This window comes from Bufo gargarizans, chromosome 4, assembly GCF_014858855.1.
Source record: "Bufo gargarizans isolate SCDJY-AF-19 chromosome 4, ASM1485885v1, whole genome shotgun sequence".
Classification (NCBI taxonomy): domain Eukaryota; kingdom Metazoa; phylum Chordata; class Amphibia; order Anura; family Bufonidae; genus Bufo; species Bufo gargarizans.
In genome coordinates, this window is record NC_058083.1 from 387,398,101 (window position 1) to 387,408,198 (window position 10,098).

The following is a 10,098-nucleotide window of genomic DNA, read 5'->3' on the forward strand; positions in this document are numbered from 1 at the left end:
CAATCTGTATTTCATGGCCTGCAGGTATTAACCCCTGCAGAGCCATTGTTGTGTTTAACCCTCTTGTAACCCCGCAGGGACAGTGCAGACGGGTGGGTTATTGTTAATATTACTTGTATGTGTGTATTGTGTAGTTAGTTTGTGGGTGGAATTTGGGAACGTGTAGTGTAGTTGAGTACTGTATATTTAGTGCTGTATTGTTAGTATATTGTGTGCGTCAGGTATTAATAAATACTGTTATATTTGTACCCTTTGTGTAGCGTGTACTTGTTAGCGGTAGTGAGTTAGGCGCATGCAGCTAGTGTAGCGATCAGTGTAAAGCATAGCGAAGGTATGTGTTATTGTTATATAAAGGTATAAATAGGTGGAGTCATCAATAGACGGCTCCTCCTATTTATGAATATTAATTATCGATATTTACATAATATTGGTGATTAATAGTCCCCCTTTACAGAAACCAATAAAAAAAAACACCTTTCATCTTTCAGAGCTCCAGTTTAGATATATACAGTATATACCCAGTATGTCCTTAAGGATTAAAATAGCCAGCCCTTTTAGCATGAAAAAAAAGCCCTGCATGAATGTCAAGTAGTTTTGATGGAATCTGCAACGAGGGAGCCTCCCACACAGATGTGAACAGGCCCCTAGCATGCATTTATACTGCACGGAGAACAACATAAAAAATAGGGGGGAAAAAGCACTTCTAGAAAGTACTTTGCCTAAAAAATTAATACGGTAAATAGATAAGTGATCAAAAAGTGGCATGTTCCCCGAATGGATACTAATAAAAACTACATCTCACCCTGAAATAACAAGCCATCACAAGGCCTGAAGATAGAAATATAAAAAAGTAATGAGTATCAGAACATCATTTTTGTCTAAAGTAGTGAAACATGACAAGCACCATTTTTACCACATATTGAACACCATAAAAGCACACCGCTTGTGTTTGAAGGTTTATGCACATTACTTTATTTTGGATCTGTATCACCATACATTATATCGCTATCATGGATATCACTATGATAGCAAAGAGAATAAAAAAAATCATTCCGATTAAAGTGAAGCAAATGTTTGCCAGGATCTTCAAAAAAAGTTTACTGTTGTGAATTCGCCATTCACTACCGCATATTGACAAATATAAAATCTTTCTCAAGTCACTTAAGAAATACCCTATATTTTGGATAATGTTTAGGTTGAGGGACTGGGTGGGTCATCTAGGACAAGGAATTTTCATGTGTAAGTGATGTCCAAACTACTGACTGTAAATAACAGAATAGGTTATAAATTACAATGATGACACTTTGATATAGTGCAGTACACAATATTGTTCTGTTTTGCATACTGTATTGTGTGCTAAAATGCACACATTCATGTGCGTGAGACTGAAAAATGAACAAGTAATATTTCCATTTATGGTAGCTGTAAGGTGGGCCTCCAGAAACAATTCCACTGGTGGACCCTAAGGCACCCCAGTCCGACACTGTGTGTGTATGTATGTTACTAACCTGTCATTGTAGAATGTAAACATTTTCTAAATATGCTGGCATCTTCCCATTGCGTGAAATATTTAATATTTAGTGCATTGCTGACAGGTAAAATTATTGCAGCAACCTTAATGAATAATTAAAGCAAGCACTAAATCAATTTTCTTTACAAGTTTTTTGTGCTGTAAATAAAATCTACAGAATGATGAAGTACCAAGGACTAAATTATTAATTCTTTCTGTTAGATATGGACCAGTCTTGTACATTATTGTTATTAATAATGCAGCTTGACTCTGCTATAACAGGTTAAACATGTGCATGGTAGAAAAATAACACATACTGTATTTTTGTGTGGGCTAGTCAGTTAGTCATAATGATCGTAACTGCAGAACAGAATAGAGAATTAGTATGTTGTAAATTCAAGTGCAGACTGTCTAGAAATCGTGTTGTCGTCTGCTGTAGACTTGCTAAGGCTACTTTCACACTAACCGGATCCAGCAAAAATTCTTCCGTTACTGATAATACAACCATCTGCATCCGGTTGTATTATCTATAACATAGCCAAGACGGATCCGTCATGAACTCCATTGAAAGTCAATGGGGGACAGATCCGTTTTCTATTGTGTCAGATTGTGTCAGAGTTAAACGGATCCATCCCCATTGACTTGCATGCCGTGACAGAAAGAAAACCGCAGCTTACTGTGGTTTGCTCTCCGGTATGGGAATGCAACCAAACTGAATGGAATGCAATGTTCAGTTTTGTCCCCATTGACAATGAATGGGGGCAAAATGAAAGCACTTTTTTCCGGTATTGAGACCCTATGATGGATCTCAATACCGGAAAATAGAAAGTAGCGTTAGTCGAGCCATTGCTTTGCAAACACTTTATACAAGGCAACCAGTAGTAGAAGATTGTCTGGTTATTGAGCCTTCCATGCTCCTTTTTAATATGAATTGCCATTGACTCCTAATCCTGACCTCAGCCTTGATCCTTACTGTGCTCCTGTCTTGCGCTTTGAATTGACTGCCTGGTATTTGTTATCAAACTCCTGTTTCTGAGAGAAGTTCCTAACTACTCTGTCATTTAATCATCTAGCCTGTCGCTTCCTAATCGCTTTCTTGGTGTTGAACTTTTGCTCCATTTCAAACAATGCTACTACTGCATCAGAGCTTGGATACGAGATTTTTTATTTTGAAAAGACAACGCGTTTCGGGGTACTCAGGACCCCTTTATCAAGTCTGAAAAAACATATAGTTATTACAGTAGTCTGGGCAGTGTAAGTGATCAAAAGTTCGTAGTAGTTGGAAGACAGTAGTTAAAATAGTGTGTATACATATGTGCATACATGTACACATACACACAAGCACGCATTTATATTTCTAAAAGCATGAACATAATGTATATCCATAAGTAGTTGGTTGGTAGCTTTAATATTTTAGCTGGAGGATTGGTTAGACAAATATTTAACCACTTCAGCCCCGCTAGGTGAAACCCCCTTCATGACCAGAGCACTTTTTACACTTCGGCACTACACTCGTTTCACCGTTTATCGCTCGGTCATGCAACTTACCACCCAAATGAATTTTACCTCCTTTTCTTCTCACTAATAGAGCTTTCATTTGGTGGTATTTTATTGCTGCTGACATTTTTACTTTTTTTGTTATTAATCAAAATGTAACGATTTTTTTGCAAAAAAATGACATTTTTCACTTTCAGCTGTAAAATTTTGCAAAAAAGTTATAGCATTTACAAACTATGGTACAAAAATGTGAATTTCCGCTTTTTGAAACAGCTCTGACTTTCTGAGCACCTGTCATGATTCCTGAGGTTCTACAATGCCCAAACAGTAGAAAACCCCCACAAATGACCCCATTTCGGAAAGCAGACACCCTAAGGTATTCGCTGATGGGCATAGTGAGTTCATAGAACTTTTTATTTTTTGTCACAAGTTAGCGGAAAATGATGATGATTTTATTTTTTTTTTATTTTTTCTTACAAAGTCTCATATTCCACTAACTTGCGACAAAAAATAAAAAATTCTAGGAACTTGCCATGCCCCTCACGGAATACCTTGGGGTGTCTTCTTTCCAAAATGGGGTCACTTGTGGGGTAGTTATACTGCCCTGGCAATTTAGGGGCCCAAATGTGTGAGAAGAACTTTGCAATCAAAATGTGTAAAAAATGACCGGTGAAATCCAAAAGGTGCACTTTGGAATATGTGCCCCTTTGCCCACCTTGGCAGCAAAAAAGTGTCACACATCTGGTATCGCCGTACTCAGGAGAAGTTGGGGAATGTGTTTTGGGGTGTCATTTTACATATACCCATGCTGGGTGAGAAAAATATCTTGGTCAAATGCCAACTTTGTATAAAAAAAATGGGAAAAGTTGTCTTTTGCCAAGATATTTCTCTCACCCAGCATGGGTATATGTAAAATGACACCCCAAAACACATTCCCCAACTTCTCCTGAGTACGGCGATACCAGATGTGTCACACTTTTTGGCTGCCAAGGTGGGCAAAGGGGCACATATTCCAAAGTGCACCTTTCAGATTTTGCAGGCCATTTTTTACACATTTTGATTGCAAGGTACTTCTCACACATTTGGGCCCCTAAATTGCCAGGGCAGTATAACTACGCCACAAGTGACCCCATTTTGGAAAGAAGACACCCCAAGGTATTCCGTGAGGGGCATGGCAAGTTCCTAGAATTTTTTATTTTTTGTCACAAGTTAGCGGAAAATGATGATTTTTTTTTTTCTCTTTTTTCCTTACAAAGTCTCATATTCCACTAACTTGCGACAAAAAATAAAAAATTCTAGGAACTCGCCATGCCCCTCACAGAATACCTTGGGGTGTCTTCTTTCCAAAATGGGGTCACTTGTGGCGTAGTTATACTGCCCTGGCAATTTAGGGGCCCAAATGTGTGAGAAGTACTTTGCAATCAAAATCTGTAAAAAATGACCGGTGAAATCCGAAAGGCGCACTTTGGAATATGTGCCCCTTTGCCCACCTTGGCATCAAAAAAGTGTCACACATCTGGTATTGCCGTACTCAGGAGAAGTTGGGGAATGTGTTTTGGGGTGTCATTTTACATATACCCATGCTGGGTGAGAGAAATATCTTGGCAAAAGACAACTTTTCCCATTTTTTTATACAAAGTTGGCATTTGACCAAGATATTTTTCTCACCCAGCATGGGTATATGTAAAATGACACCCCAAAACACATTGCCCAACTTCTCCTGAGTACGGCGATACCAGAGGTGTCACACTTTTTTGCTGCCAAGGTGGGCAAAGGGGCACATATTCCAAAGTGCACCTTTCGGATTTTGCAGGGCATTTTTTACACATTTTGATTGCAAAGTTCTTCTCACACATTTGGGCCCCTAAATTGCCAGGGCAGTATAACTACGCCACAAGTGACCCCATTTTGGAAAGAAGACACCCCAAGGTATTCCGTGAGGGGCATGGCGAGTTCCTAGAATTTTTTATTTTTTGTCGCAAGTTAGTGGAATATGAGACTTTGTAAGGAAAAAAGAAAAAAAAAGAAAAATCATCATTTTCCGCTAACTTGTGACAAAAAATAAAAAATTCTAGGAACTCGCCGTGCCCCTCACGGAATACCTTGGGGTGTCTTCTTTTTTATACAAAGTTGGCATTTGACCAAGATATTTTTCTCACCCAGCATGGGTATATGTAAAATGACACCGCAAAACACATTCCCCAACTTCTCCTGAGTACGGCGATACCAGATGTGTGACACTTTTTTGCAGCCTAGATGCGCAAAGGGGCCCAAATTCCTTTTAGGAGGGCATTTTTAGACATTTGGATCCCAGACTTCTTCTCACACTTTCGGGCCCCTAAAAAGCCAGGGCAGTATAAATACCCCACATGTGACCCCACTTTGGAAAGAAGACACCCCAAGGTATTCAATGAGGGGCATGGCGAGTTCCTAGAATTATTTTTTTTTTTGCATAAGTTAGCGGATTTTGATTTTTTTTTTGTTTTTTTCTCACAAAGTCTCACTTTCCGCTAACTTAGGACAAAAATTTCAATCTTTCATGGACTCAATATGCCCCTCACGGAATACCTTGGGGTGTCTTCTTTCCGAAATGGGGTCACATGTGGGGTATTTATACTGCCCTGGCTTTTTAGGGGCCCTAAAGCGTGAGAAGAAGTCTGGAATATAAATGTCTAAAAATGTTTACGCATTTGGATTCCGTGAGGGGTATGGTGCGTCCATGTGAGATTTTATTTTTTGACACAAGTTAGTAGAATATGAGACTTTGTAAGAAAAAACAAAAACAAAAACAAACAAAAAATTTCCGCTAACTTGTGCCAAAAAAAATGTCTGAATGGAGCCTTACCGGGGGGGGTGATCAATGACAGGGGGGGTGATCAATGACAGGGGGGTGATCAATGACAGGGGGGTGATCACCCATATAGACTCCCTGATCACCCCCCTGTCATTGATCACCCCCCTGTAAGGCTCCATTCAGACGTCCGTATAATTTTTACGGATCCATGGATCGGATCCGCAAAACACATGCGGACGTCTGAATGGAGCCTTACAGGGGGGTTATCAATGACAGGGGGTGATCAGGGTAATCAGGGTGATCACCCCCCTGTCACTGATCACCCCCCCTGTAAGGCTCCATTCAGACATCCGCATGATTTTTTACGGATACATGGATCGGATCCACAAAACACATGCGGACGTCTGAATGGAGCCTTACAGGGGGGTTATCAATGACAGGGGGTGATCAGGGTAATCAGGGTGATCACCCCCCTGTCACTGATCACCCCCCTGTAAGGCTCCATTCAGACATCCGCATGATTTTTTACGCATCCATGGATACATGGATCGGATCCACAAAACACATGCGGACGTCTGAATGGAGCCTTACAGGGGGGTTATCAATGACAGGGGGTGATCAGGGTAATCAGGGTGATCACCCCCCTGTCACTGATCACCCCCCCTGTAAGGCTCCATTCAGACATCCGCATGATTTTTTACGGATCCATGGATACATGGATCGGATCCACAAAACACATGCGGACGTCTGAATGGAGCCTTACAGGGGGGTTATCAATGACAGGGGGTGATCAGGGTAATCAGGGTGATCACCCCCCTGTCACTGATCACCCCCCCTGTAAGGCTCCATTCAGACATCCGCATGATTTTTTATGGATCCATGGATACATGGATCGGATCCACAAAACACATGCGGACGTCTGAATGGAGCCTTACAGGGGGGTTATCAATGACAGGGGGTGATCAGGGTAATCAGGGTGATCACCCCCCCTGTCACTGATCACCCCCCCTGTAAGGCTCCATTCAGACATCCGCATGATTTTTTACGGATCCATGGATACATGGATCGGATCCACAAAACACATGCGGACGTCTGAATGGAGCCGTACAGGGGGGTTATCAATGACAGGGGGTGATCAGGGTAATCAGGGTGATCACCCCCCCTGTCACTGATCACCCCCCCTGTAAGGCTCCATTCAGACATCCGCATGATTTTTTACGGATCCATGGATACATGGATCGGATCCACAAAACGCATGCGGACGTCTGAATGGAGCCTTACAGGGGGGTTATCAATGACAGGGGGGTGTATATGGGTGATCACCCGCCTGTCATTGATCACCCCCTGTAAGGCTCCATTCAGACGTCCGCATGTGTTTTGCGGATCCGATCCATGTATCCATGGATCCGTAAAAATCATGCGGACGTCTGAATGGTGCCTTACAGGGGGGTGATCAATGACGGGGGTGATCAATGACAGGGGGTGATCAGGGAGTGTATATGGGTGATCACCCGCCTGTCATTGATCACCCCCCTGTAAGGCTCCATTCAGACGTCCGTATGCTTTTTGCGGATCCGATCCATGTATCCGTGGATCCGTAAAAATCATACGGACGTCTGAACGGAGCCTGACAGGGCGGTGATCAATGACAGGGCGGTGATCAATGACAGGGGGGTGATCAGGGAGTTTATATGGGGTGATCATGGGTGATCAGGGGTTTATAAGGGGTTAATAAGTGACGGGGGGGGGGGGTGTAGTGTAGTGTAGTGTAGTGTGGTGTTTGGTGCGACTGTACTGACCTACCTGAGTCCTCTGGTGGTCGATCCTAACAAAAGGGACCACCAGAGGACCAGGTAGGAGGTATATTAGACGCTGTTATGAAAACAGCGTCTAATATACCTGTTAGGGGTTAAAAAATTCGGATCTCCAGCCTGCCAGCGAGCGATCGCCGCTGGCAGGCTGGAGATCCACTCGCTTACCTTCCGTTCCTGTGAGCGCGCGCGCCTGTGTGCGCGCGTTCACAGGAAATCCCGGCCCTCGCGAGATGACGCGTATATGCGTCGTTGAGCGCAGGGCTGCCACCTCCGGACCGCACATCTGCGTTAGGCGGTCCGGAGGTGGTTAAATAGAGGGTAAAAGTAAAAAAGAGAGATAAAAATGGCTGAAGGATGTAGATAAAAGTTAGTTATATATCTAAAATGGTAAAAACTAAGAGACAACTAAAAAGCCCAGTTGGGCATGTATATAATCGCATCGAACGGTTTCATGATTGTATACAGGTGTGAATATACAGGTAGGTAAGAGTACATGGTCTCGGGTGCAAAAAGGGAGTCCCTTATAATACTAATTGTTCTCCCTCATACCGGAACGATTGTTTGAGAAATTATACCCAAAAGGAATGCTATCAATTGGACAGGAGTGTTAGACCTTTCTATTTTTTGGGGTTTTAAATCTGGAAGTTGTACTATGCATGGTTGTTTTGTAGTGAGAGAGTAAGCTTGCAGTACCTGTATCCTCGGCACCGTGAGCCCGCTGGTACACTCTCCTGGAGGGTCCCTTTCAGTAGGAATGCTAGTCAGCGCTGGTGTGGTCAATGAACGGAGTAGCGGGGATAATAAAAAGGATTTTTGGTTAGGTTTCGGTTGGTAGAATGAGATGAATGTTTTGGGTCGTGTGTTTTGTTCTATGTTGTGTTTTTGTTGTCTGTTTGTTGGCTGGTGTGTTGAGGGGTGTATGTCTCACATTATTGGGCAATCAGTCAAAAGTATATATATGTATATAAAATATACATATATGTGATGGCGTCATTATTGGCCTGTTGACATGAAGTGTTCTTCTTTGCAGGTACATATGGTGGTCAGCAGTATATTGGGGTTCGATTGTAATGATGAATAATATAGTTAAGGTGGTAATGGTCCATCTGGGTAGTGTTTGTGGCAGGTGACCTTGCGTTGTTGAGGCTGCTGGTATCGCAGGAGGATTGGTGCTTACCTGGTGGATGAAGCTGGAGAGTGTCCTGTTGTGGCGGCGCTGCTGTGCTTGCTGCACGTGCGATTATTATTTCCTCACTAATTTCCACACTTATTATTATTATCACCTTTATCTTTATTCATTTTCCTTCAATCAATTGGCACCCTTAAAATTCTGGGCACCACCATCATATAGCCCCAACACCATTATACCTTCCCAGCTATTTCAGCCAAGACTATACCCTTTCCAGCTACCCCTGTGACAGCAATCCCTGTGACAATACCTCCCCGACCATACTAGCTTCTGCAACAGCGAAAACACATATTGCCGACATCAGCTGGACTCCCCAGCCTCCAGCACCAGCGGCCGGCCCCTTCACTGACACACCCCTGCCACGCCCCCCTCCCTCCCAGCCCCGCTTTAGAACTCAAAAGACCATTATACTCCCCCAGCCGTTTCAGCCTAGACTATACCCTTTCCAGCAACCCCTGTGACAGCAACCCCGGTGACTATACCTCCCGGCCATACTAGACCCTGCAACAGCAAAACACATCTTGTCGACATCAGCCGGGCTCCCCAGCCTCCGGCACCAGCGGCCGGCCCCCTCACTGACACACCCCTGCCACGCCCCCCTCCCTCCGAGCCCCGCTTTAAAACTTTGAAAAAAGCGCGCTTTCTCACACTGCACATCGCACGTGCAGCAAGCACAGCAGCGCCGCCACAACAGGACACTCTCCAGCTTCATCCACCAGGTAAGCACCAATCCTCCTGCGATACCAGCAGCCTCAACAACGCAAGGTCACCTGCCACAAACACTACCCAGATGGACCATTACCACCTTAACTATATTATTCATCATTACAATCGAACCCCAATATACTGCTGAAGACCATATATACCTGCAAAGAAGAACACTTCATGTCAACAGGTTAATAATGACGCCATCACACTAGAACATACTGAGACCATTATATGCTATTAAGCATATATATATATATATATATATGTATATATACAGGTCCTTCTAAAAAAAATTGCATATTGTGACAGCTCATGAAAACCCAAATTTCCTATCTAAAAAAAATAGCATATTTCATCCGACCAATAAAAGAAAAGTGTTTTTAACACAAAAAAAGTCAACCTTCAAATAATTATGTTCAGTTATGCACTCAATACTTGATGGGGAATCCTTTTGCAGAAATGACTGCTTCAATGCGGCGTGGCATGGAGGCAATCAGCCTGTGGCACCGCTGAGGTGTTATGGAGGCCCAGGATGCTTCGATAGCAGCCTTAAGCTCATCCAGAGTGTTGGGTCTTGCGTCTCTCA

General features: G+C 43.1%; 1 long non-coding RNA gene across 1 annotated transcript; it reads right to left on the reverse strand.

Moving 5' to 3' along the window:
- Positions 1–2,691: 2,691 nt before the first annotated feature.
- Positions 2,692–8,849, reverse strand: LOC122935910. The gene is made up of 3 exons (XR_006388850.1): positions 8,793–8,849; positions 8,309–8,382; positions 2,692–2,726 (listed from the first exon to the last, which is right to left on the reverse strand). It is a non-coding gene; the product is annotated as an uncharacterized LOC122935910 (long non-coding RNA).
- Between the last annotated feature and the right edge of the window lie 1,249 nt (positions 8,850–10,098).